The sequence below is a fragment of the Megalopta genalis genome, chromosome 1, assembly GCF_051020955.1.
Source record: "Megalopta genalis isolate 19385.01 chromosome 1, iyMegGena1_principal, whole genome shotgun sequence".
Lineage (NCBI taxonomy): Eukaryota > Metazoa > Arthropoda > Insecta > Hymenoptera > Halictidae > Megalopta > Megalopta genalis.
In genome coordinates this window covers 17,306,773-17,317,653 of record NC_135013.1, presented here as the reverse complement: position 1 = coordinate 17,317,653, position 10,881 = coordinate 17,306,773, and the positions used below count along the sequence as shown (strand labels likewise).

General features: G+C 47.4%; 1 long non-coding RNA gene across 2 annotated transcripts in view; it reads right to left on the bottom strand.

Moving 5' to 3' along the window:
* Positions 1 to 10,881, bottom strand: part of LOC143259613 (uncharacterized) — a 96,072-nt gene that overhangs the window by 2,401 nt on the left and 82,790 nt on the right. Inside the window, exon 3 of one of the 2 annotated variants that reach the window (XR_013033625.1) lies at positions 1,998 to 2,257. The exons of the other annotated variant lie outside the window; for it this stretch is intronic. This is a non-coding gene — a long non-coding RNA (uncharacterized LOC143259613). Of the gene's footprint in view, positions 1 to 1,997; positions 2,258 to 10,881 lie in introns of those variants that run through there. 2 annotated transcript variants of the gene reach the window in all.

The following is a 10,881-nucleotide window of genomic DNA, read 5'->3' as shown; positions in this document are numbered from 1 at the left end:
GGGAGCGGACGTTGGTCGTAATGGAACAGACCGAAGAATAATATACTTGGTTCAATGTAACCTGTAGCGGAAGTATGCAATCGGTAGGAGTATGTAGTCACTCGTCAGCGAGCGTGAAGAAGACCGTGCGGCGATTTCTTGGATTTCTAACTCATTGCGACGTATCACCGCCGAATCCGCCAACAATGCCTGGTCTCGCTCGACGGTTTTAATCCTTTCTAGAGATCCGAGCGATCCTACGGGATCACCTCGGCCCCAAGGTGTTCCCCGCTGAACGGTCGCCGCGCAAATCCCTGCTTCGAACCGAACGCACGACAGCGCTGTCCGAGTATTTACGGACGATCGTTCTAGATCCTGGTCACGTTGCCAGCCGAATCGAACGCAAAACGCGCGATCAAAGTATACCGGAGATTCGAGCAAGACCGCAGCCCGTCGCGTTTGATGTCCATTCGCAAACGCGAGTTCGCGCCGATCGCGTAAACACGCGCCGCGACAGAGAGAAAGACGCGGGCTTTGCCAAAGAAGAGATCATCGGACAGCGGTCGTCCCGATTACCGATCGAACATCAGGGATACGTCACAATTGATCGATTCATCGGTCATCGAGTCCTCGCCGAGCGCAACGGGATCGAATCGTTTCGGGTGACATACGGTGACTGTCAGCCACCGAAACCCCCCTGTAAAGTGTTCTTAAGCCAGACTTCCATTCCAAGGGGATTCCCTTCGCCGCGTTTCGGCGACGAACAAAATAATTCATTTTAAGCCTGCCGGCTGTGATTTATGCGTCGCGTAACGAGCAACTCGAGCTATTCTCGTCAATCGTATAGAGAGACCATCCCCCGTTGAATCCACGGGCGACGGAGGACGCGTCGTTCGCCCACGTCGGATTCGTCGAACGTTGTTCGAATTCCTCGATGCGGTGAGTTCTCCCTAATCGAGCCGTTCATATTTTGAAAGTGCCACAAGTCACTTTGCTTTTGAGTCGATATATTTAAGGGTTTGCGTTTTAACCTTTCAGGTACGGCTGAATTCTGCGCGAGGCTATTTCTCTGGTCTGTGTCTGTATATTCTGTCTGTATATTGTTAAGATACAGTTATATTGTTAAGATAAGTCTGTATATTGTAAATCGATGCGAAGACAAAAGAAGCGTGAAACAGTGCATATGAAGACGATTATTCATTTTTATCACGATGACCGAGTGAGCTACCAGAGTAAGCCACTATAGTAGCGCGTCGTTCAGAGAGATGACATCCGCGAAAGCCACTATAGTGGCGCGTTCGTGCCTAAAAATATGGATGCTAACTTTCGAGAAGATTTACTTGTATTTGTTATCTCTCAGGATACTGATATTTTTATCAGTATAAATAATTTCGTATAAACATTAAAAAATCACCACTTTTCGTTACGGTAAAGTGACTTATGCCACTTTCAAAATAAACGGCTCAATCGACGCTCAATTGCGCCTCGTTTTTATAATCGTCGACGAAGCGTAAATAATCGTAGCTTTTGCTTCCGAAATTGTCCATTCTGGTGTACAATCTGAGCGTCAGTTAGGGAGACATTAGTCGCGAGAAAAATAGCGATTTTTAATCGGCGATCCTCGATTTCGAGTCCTGCTTTTCGGAGCGAATCGAATGCAATGCGACCAATGTCCGTCGTCCCCCTCGAACAGCGTGTCCTCGTGATCTCTTCGTTTCGAAACTTTAATCGTCCGCCGCCGTTCGCTACAACAGCCCGCCCCTTTAGAACTTCACGGCACTCGTCGAGATTCGGTTCGACCGGCCCGTTTGACAGGACACACGGATTCATTGACAAGAATAGCGATTAATTCTACATACAGTAATGTCTCCCTTACTGACGCTCGGATCGTCCACTGAAATGGATAATTTCGGAAGAGGAGATACGATTGTTCGAGCCTTGCGGCTACATGACTCGCTATATATTGGGTTGTCCGGAAAGTTCGTGCCGATTTTTTAGGAAAATTAAAACGCGGCTCATTTAAATATTGGTATACATTTATTAAATTATATAGGTACCATTCTGTTCCACAATCTTTCTCCATCTTTCATGCAGCTTGAGAATTCCGTCCTTCCACAACCTCTCAGGTTTTTCGAGAAAAAATTTGTCGTTCTTGATCTTCAAGGTCGAAATTTCCAGTTTTAAACCGAGCAAACCACTTCCGCACAGTTCTTTCGGCTACAGCATCCTCGCCATAAACAGCGCATATCTTATTTGCCGCTTGTGTGGCATTTTTGCCCTTTCGGAAAAAGAAGAGCATTAAATGCCTATAATGCACTTCATTTGCCACCATATTCTAAGGCGTACAAAACTGATAGAAATTAACGAATCGTAACGAAACTTTTTTCCAAATATGGCTGAAGTTATCTCTTTCAGAATATGTACACATGTCATTTGTTTTCACAATAATTGTGATATGTTCAGTCAGGTCTCTCACGCTACCTACCGATAATCGGCACGAACTTTCCGGACAACCCAATAACTATAAAAATAAATAGCAAGGCTCGGATAATCGTATCTCCTCTTCCCAAATTGTCCATTTTAGTCGACAATCTAAGCGTCAATTAGAGAGACATTGCTGCATTCGCAGCCGACGTTACCAGATTCAATCCTTCACGAACCGTTTGCCCGCGTCGCCGATTCTCCGTCATTCGGACACAAGTTACACTTTTGTTCTCGTTATCGTAAAAACGTGCGTTTTTCGCCGGCACGTGTAAATCAACGAGATGAAATCTCTGCGTCGCAAACGATCTCGTTCTCGGGTCGGCGTCCTCCGAACAAGTGAGTTCAACGAGGTGGTAGCGGTGCCCGCTCGTTCGCTCGTTCGCACGTTCGCTCAGGGTGCCGGTGTAGGAGGTTTCTTCTCTCTGGGCGTCGAGCAGAGAACCGAACCGAAATTTTCGGCCACTCGAGGTTGGCTCGCGGCGAATTAAAGAATAGACACCGCGATCGCGATCGACTCGCTTTGTTCCCCCGCGTTCCCCCCCGCGCGCGCTTAACGGCGCGCACCGACTAATTGGATTGCGAACAGAGGGGAAACGATTATTTAACGACAACGACGCTTCGCAGGCTGCCGTTTCCTCGAGACAAGCAAGAATATTAACGATCGTATTTAGGGAGCCGTGCTTCCCGATAACGGAGTTACGGCTCGCCGGTAGAAAGGAGAGATGGCCGTCCTAATCGAATTAAGGGTACAAAGAGACGGTACGCGTCTGTCCCTCCGACTCCGGCAGACACTCCTAAATGGCTATTAACGCGAATTTTGGGACCGGCTTGCCTAGCCTGCCTTCTCTTCCTCTGCGCGCAGTATGTATCTCGATCGCCTCCGTTCGCTGTCTTCTTCGCGGTCGATTCGACATCGCTCGCTCCTGCGATATCGCCGGGTTCTCCTTCCCCCGTTCGATTACTCGTCGCGGCCGGTCATCCTCGGACAATCGCGGAGAACAACGTCCGCGATATTCCGCTCGTTTCCGCGAGCGCGCGCGCGCGGGGGGCCCCGCGTTCGTTTGCCGCGGAAAGGGCCGGGTGGTATCGTCGCGCGCGCCGAGGACAGACGCGATATTAGAACCGTAAAAGCGGGAATCAAGCGCGGCAATGGCAAACGACGAACGAGTCGTTGAACTTGCATTCGAATAACGACGCTCGCGGGATTTCCGACGGAGGAATATTGCTCGGTTTTTACGGGGCACGCCGCGTAAACGCGACGCGAGATTGCGTCGCGATAAAAGCGCGAATTCCGCCGCGTTATTCCGGCGTGGCATCGGTATCGTTCGCGGTATCCCGAATGCGTTCCTCCGACTACGCCGCTCGAACCTTTGTCTAACCCTTTCTCGGAGAAACTCTCTGACCGTGTGCCCGCATCGAAACGGAACGCCGCGGGGACGATTAGCGATTGTCGATCGGCTCTCCTTGAAACGTTGGATAAACTCGAGTTACGTTGTGATACCGGTTACGGTAAATTTCTCCCTAATCCGCGCTCAGATTGCGCACGAAAATGGACAGTTTGGGAAGAGGAGGTACGATCGTTCGATCCTTGCGGCTCGTTTTTATACATACTTTGACAATCGGTGACTATAAAAATGAGCCGCAAGCCTCGAACGATCGTGTCTCCTCTTCCCAAACTGTCCATTTTTGCGCGCAATCTGAGCGCGAATTAGGGAAAATCGATACGATCATTATAAATACCATCGTTCGAGCCTTGCGGCTCGTTTTTATAGTTACCGATTGTCAAAATATGTGTAAAAACGAGCCGCAAGGCTCGAATGACAATTATGTACAATTATATTATTGGCACAATATTATTATACATTGTTATACAATTATATTATTGGCACAATATTATTATACGTTATTATACAATTATATCATTGGCACAATATTGTACCAATACAATTTGGCGCAATCTGAGCGCGAATTAGGAAAAATTTACTGTACTCCGCGATACTTTTTCAGTCGTTTCTAAAACGTGTGCCGTTCGACCAATTCGATTAAACGACATTTGAACGGGTACGGTTATGGTTCCAGTTTATCCAATGAGAAACTCAATCGATTAAAGCGAAGACAGTGAAACAAGCAAGCAGTTTTGTACGAGGAGAGCATTTACTCTCACCTCTTTTCGTGCTAATTTTGGAAGATCACGTGTCACGTAATTACGTATGAAGCAAAGGTGTCCCATGGATTATTCAAAATGAAGGTGGATGATCTTGAAATGACACATTATCAGAATGTAAGCATCAAATTATCATTTACAATAAGATCAATGTTATTTTTGCTTACGAAAGGTAAGGGGGCTAGAATCGCTTAACCCTTTACCGTACTTCGAAGTGTCCAACTCACCGTGATAATTTCTATTAATAAACTTATTGAGTACAGATGTTATTCTGTCCATTAAAATTTGATGAAATTCGAATCTCTTGTCATCAATATTTGAGCCGTTTATTTTGAAAGTGGCATAAGTCACTTTACCGTAATGAAAAGTGGTGATTTTTTAATGTTTATACGAAATTATTTGTACTGAGAAAAATATCTCAGTATCCCGAGATAACAAATACAAGTAAATCTTCTCGAAAGTTAGCATCCATATTTTTAAACGTGTTAAAACGCAAACCGTTAAATATATCGACTTAAAAACAAAGTGATCGACTTAAAAACAAAGTGACTTATGCCACTTTCAAAACAATCGGCTCATTTAAGCATTCGAGTAGATTTAAGCACGCGTCAATTTTCTTTCCCTTCTAAGAAATGATTGCAATCGAAACATTTCTAATCGCAATAACTGCGAATAAAAGTGTTTATTATTAACTGCTTATCATGAAAGCCCTGACTATCTCCATCGATAATTAAGAGAGTTTTGTTACGTAGCTAAGTATTGCTTGTTTCATCCGCCGATCGGAGTTGATATCAATGAGGTGTCTCGCGCAAGCATATTTTCTTACGCGCGTAAGCGTTGAACAAGAGTGAAACTGTAAGTGTCTGATCCGATTACGAAGCAGCGGAGAACCTTTCCCGGCGTACTTCCACGTAGAAAGATCGCGCGCGTCGCTTCGAAAACTTCATTGAACTTTAAACGAGCCGTTCGTTGTCGAAGATCATGATTTTCGAGAGGATCCACAAACCGCCGCCGCGAAAACCGCGGAAGGAAGCGGTTGCAAGGGTTTTTTTTCGGAACGGGAAAGAACGCGATTCGGATTCGCGGCAGTATCCGTTAAGCCGTGGATCATCGCGGCCCGGTTACGCAGGGGTGGCACCGGCCATAACGCTCGTATTTCTCATATCGCTGAAAGTTTCAGCGGCGCGGGCGGGCGCGGAGGCATTGTAAGGGTGCACGGCGCGAGGCCGGCTTCGCTGGAAGGGGCCGCGGCCATAAATTTTACTACGTAATATTGTTTAACTGCAAACAGTATACTAACGCCGTGCGCCCTGGCGAAATGGAAAAATTTCGACTCGACGCCGGCGGCCGAGTCGCGGCTCGCTCGCCGAAGAAACTCGCCGCGGATCGGCTCGGTTCGACGAGATTTCCGCGCGACGCGTTCCCGCCGCGCGAGATCGGTCCGCGGGGGCTGTTCGCCGACACGGAAATGTCCCCGACGATCGCCGGGATTCGTCCTGAGAGAGCTCGGAAGAGCTTCGACGATGTTCGGAGAGCGAGCCCCGGTCGCCGTCAGTACTTTCGCGACGTCGACGCGGCCGCGCTCCCGGGCCAGTTATGAAAAAATACGAGAGACGAGAGGAACGGACGGAAATGGGCTGCCCAGGGCGCGCACCCCGCCACCAAATAAAATCGCAAAGCATCGGTGCGGTCGGGATTTCCACGCTTTCGCGATTCCTTTCGCCGGCGCGGCCAAATCCGCTTTCCCCCCCGGTTCCCTCTCGGACACCGCGGGTGGTGCGACGCGCGAAGAACGAAGATCGGTCGCGCCTTGAAAAGAGACGACGACGACGACGACGACGACGTAGACGACGACGTAGACGACGACGGGTGTCGCGCTCGCGGAATAGCACGAAATTAGCCATTTCCACGGTAATCGTTACCCGGTCTGGCTCTGCCTACCGTCGCTACCACCACCCCCTGGCTGCACCCGGCCCTCCCCCCTGGAATTACAGAGACGGCAGCAGCCTTGTACGTATTGTACAAGAACAATGAGCAAAGGGAAATATTGATGATGCTGCTGCCGTGTGGCTAAGCGCGCGAGCCTGAGCGTGAGCAAGCGAGCAAGCATTCGCGCGCGCTACGTATGCGTCTCTCTACGTGTGTACAAGCGTGCAGCGTGAAAGGACCGTGCGTATACATCGAGCGGTAGACGAGGAGAGGAAGAAAGAGAAGCGGAACGAGCGCGCGAGAGGATACGCAGCGGCTGCGGGGAGAGGAACACCGGCGAGAAGGACGGAGAACGCGGGATAGGGGACATAGGAGCTGACGAAGAGAAAGATAAGAGGAGCAGGAGGACGGTGACGGAGGGACCAGGGGGGAGGGGGAGGGGGAGAGAGAGGCCGTGTGCGAAGAACGGCGAGGGGAAAGGAATAGAACGAGAAGAAAAGCAGGTAAGAGGAAGAGAGTTATATGCTTAATATTTCAGCATCGCGAAATTCTGCCCCTGAATCATTAATCGCCTACCCCTGCGGTGCCTAGCCTCGGCTCTCGCCCCCCTCTCTCCTCCCCTCGTCCACCTACCCTTTCACTCCTGCCGCCGTTCCTTCTCGTTCTCGCACCCGCTTTCCCTCTCTCGCCCTCGCCCTCGGCCTGCACCGCCCCTTCCTCGCTCGTACCCCTTACGCTCTTCGACTCTCTCTCTCTCTCTCTCTCCTCCCCGCTCCCCCCGCCGCTCCTCTCTCCGCGGGGCTCTTGCTTTCGCTCCTCGGCTAGGAATGCTACCCCCGCGCGCGCCAGAATATTTCGAGTCTTCTCCCGACGTAGGAATAGACTCGTCGACTAAGCTGTAATTAACCCCCTGATTAATTACCCCGGCTCGATTCTATGATTAAAGGTATGAGCGATCGCGACGTCGCTAATCCTTTCCCGGCCAACCATTGAACCGTCGTCGAGAGCGCGGCGCCTTGTTCCTCCTCGCCATCCGCGACGACCTCGATTTATACGTACAAGCGAGAGACACACCGGCGGTAAAACGGCGCCGGTGTCGCGCGGAATTTTCTTCAGACTGATTCCGCGCCGAACCAACCTTTTCGAACAGCCCTACGGCAGCCGGTTCTTGAACTTGCGGGTTCGAGGACCCCTTCTACCGCGCGATGCCCCACGCAATGGACAATCCAATCGTTAACTTCGTACCATTGCTCGATACCGGCTATGTGCATATATATTTCACCGTGGAAATGTCGCTGACTATTAACTATGACTAATTAACTACCTGTACACCTGCAAATAATTACAGCGTTCCAATTGACTTTTTCTACGCTATTGACTCATCAAGGACGACGGAAAAGAAACTCGTGGTCGCTTACCGTTTATTATTATTATTATTATTTCCCCGTTAATTATCTCTCCCTTTCTTAGCCCTTTATTTTTCGTGCACCGCCGAACGTATCCGGAGAGTCTTCACGCGATCCGCGGCATTCGTTTCGAGTGTTTTATGGATGATCGATGAAAATTAGCCGTACCGACAGCGTCGTCCTGAGATTAGTATCGATGTATACGGATCGCCGGGCATCTATGGATGTCTATAATTGTTTCGGTCATTTTCTTTATCACGTGTACTCGCCGTTATTGTACTTCCTTTTGTCCCGGCTTGTTTTGTTTCACCTCATAACGGACGTTCGCTCGTCAATAACATAAAATAGAAACTATCGGACAGTTCAACCCTGCTGCAATGTTCCTTGGGACAATTGGACTACACGATCCGACACGATGGAAATATTCCGCGCTGCGTTTACTCTTCGGACAGGTCGGATCAGCGACTGAGACCCGATATAACGTGCACCCATTGTCGTAACACGCGTCTGTTCGGTAACGGGAGAATATACCTTCCGCGTTAACGAATCGCCCAGACGAAAAACCTGTACCACCGCGCGCTACGGTGTCATCGAGGATCGAATTAGAGCTGGGAATATTAAGCGGCGAACGGGCGAGGGGGAAGGCCGAAATACTTGGGCCTACTCGGCGAGAGCGTTGCGACGTCGGTTATTAGTCGTACGTAGTCGCGGGCGGCAAGGGTGTATGCAGGGTGTGCAGAGTGTGCATGCTGTACAGGGTGTGCAGGTTGCGCGCGAGGTTAACGTTGCAGAAAGGGGTGGCATAAAAGGGGAGTGAGTGGGTGGGTAGCCGTGTGCCTGGCTTGTACCAAACAATGATATCGGGTATTTGATTTGTAACCGACGACAATACCGACTTGCGACCCCGCATTTCATCCCCCGTCTCCCTCCCCCCTCCCCCGTTCGCAACTCGTTCCCTTCAGTGGCGTTCTCTATACATATAGGTATACCTGCGCCGACACTATACCTACGACGCGTCTACGTTTGTTACGTACGCGAATATACCGTCAGGGGTGCACCACGGTAAGGCTATCGACGCGAGCGTAGTTTCGCGCGATCCCTTTTTCTCCCGTGCCCCCCCCCCTTCCTCCTGCCGCGAGCATTCCTTCGCCCACACAAAAGCCATCGAAACCGCGCCGCTCGGCGGAGAATTCTTTCCTGGAAACGCGACACTATCTCCGGCTCGTTCTACTCGGTTTTATTAACCCCTTCACCGGAGATCTTAGGAATCTCTGGGATGTCTGGGCACTTCACCAGAGAAAGAAAAAAAGAATTAATGTACAGACCTTCAGCGTATCCAGTAAATTGTTGCGGTTAATTTATTTCGAATCGGATCGCCCTATGTCTTATCGGGATCACGAATATGCAGTTATACCGTGCGGAATCAATTTTCTACCTTTAACCCTTAGCGCTCCGAAGGCTCCGCTACGGAGACATTTGTCATTTGCTCCGTAACTCCGAAGACTCCGTTGCGGAGCCAAATGTTTTTAGCATACATTATCGTCGGCGTTAGCAATTGTTATCCGTAGTTAAAACGTGCTAAGTCTGTACCATTACGATTAAACTATTTTTTGACCTTTTCTATGGTTAGCAACACGGAGAAAAATAAATATTATGATGAGAATTTAGAGCCGAGTGAAACCGAAGACGTATTTGATTTTGAAGAGTTAAAAGACATTGTGGAAGACAATGTTGGTTATGATTCTGACGCTTCGAGTAGTAGTAGCGAAATTATACTACCAAAGAGACGAAGAATGAGGATTATTGAAAGTGAAAGCGAAGATTCGTTACAAGACTTAGAAGAATGGCGCGATGTTACGGAAGAATTACATATTCCAAATAGAATACCTTTCAGTGATTGCCACAGGTCATTGGACCACAAGTTTCTACAAACATTGAACAGCCGATACAATGTTTTAAATTATTTCTCACGGACGAATTGGTAAATGAAATTATAAAGGAAACCAACAATTACACAGAAAATGTTCTAAACTTGAAAGAAATATCTAGTAACTCTATTTGGCGAAGCGAATACTGTGACACTTGTCCAAGTAAACCCAGAATGCACATGGGAGATTGTTACCAAAGATATCGCACCATGGTGAATTATAAAATTTAAAATTTATCTTTTATTTGCAATAGGAAAATGTATATTTATAAAATAAATAAAATCAAATGCGTTCGCAAGGACGTGTAATCTTTTCCGCTTAAAATAAGACTTCCTTTATCTCAGGCGCTCCGCTCCAAAAATGTGCTGGTAGGCAGTACTCGAGAAACGCGCGGATCGCTAAGGGTTAAAACTTCGCCTCACCTCGGATCTACTTTTTCCGTATAAAGCGTTAAACGGATCAGTTTCACGCCCTGCTATTCTATCGAGACTTAATTGAAATGTATCATCGACAGCTCTTAGGCGCAGCTCCATCCTCGTGGAAGAATTTCACCGAATACCGTAATGCGAATAATTTTGAAGACTTGAATATTGTTAAACTTGAATATTATTAGTCTTGAATATTATTAGACTTGAATATTATTAGTTTTGAATATTATTAGTCTCGAATATTATTAGACTTGAATATTATTAGATTTGAATATTATTAGACTTGAATATTATTAGATTTGAATATTATTAGTTTCGAATATTATTAGACTTGAATATTATTAGTCTTGAATATTATTAGTCTTGAATATTATTAGTCTTGAATATTATTAGTTTCGAATATTATTAGACTTGAATATTATTAGTCTCGAATATTATTAGACTTGAATATTATTAGATTTGAATATTATTAGACTTGAATATTATTAGATTTGAATATTATTAGTTTCGAATATTATTAGACTTGAATATTATTAGTCTTGAATATTATTAGTCTTGAATAT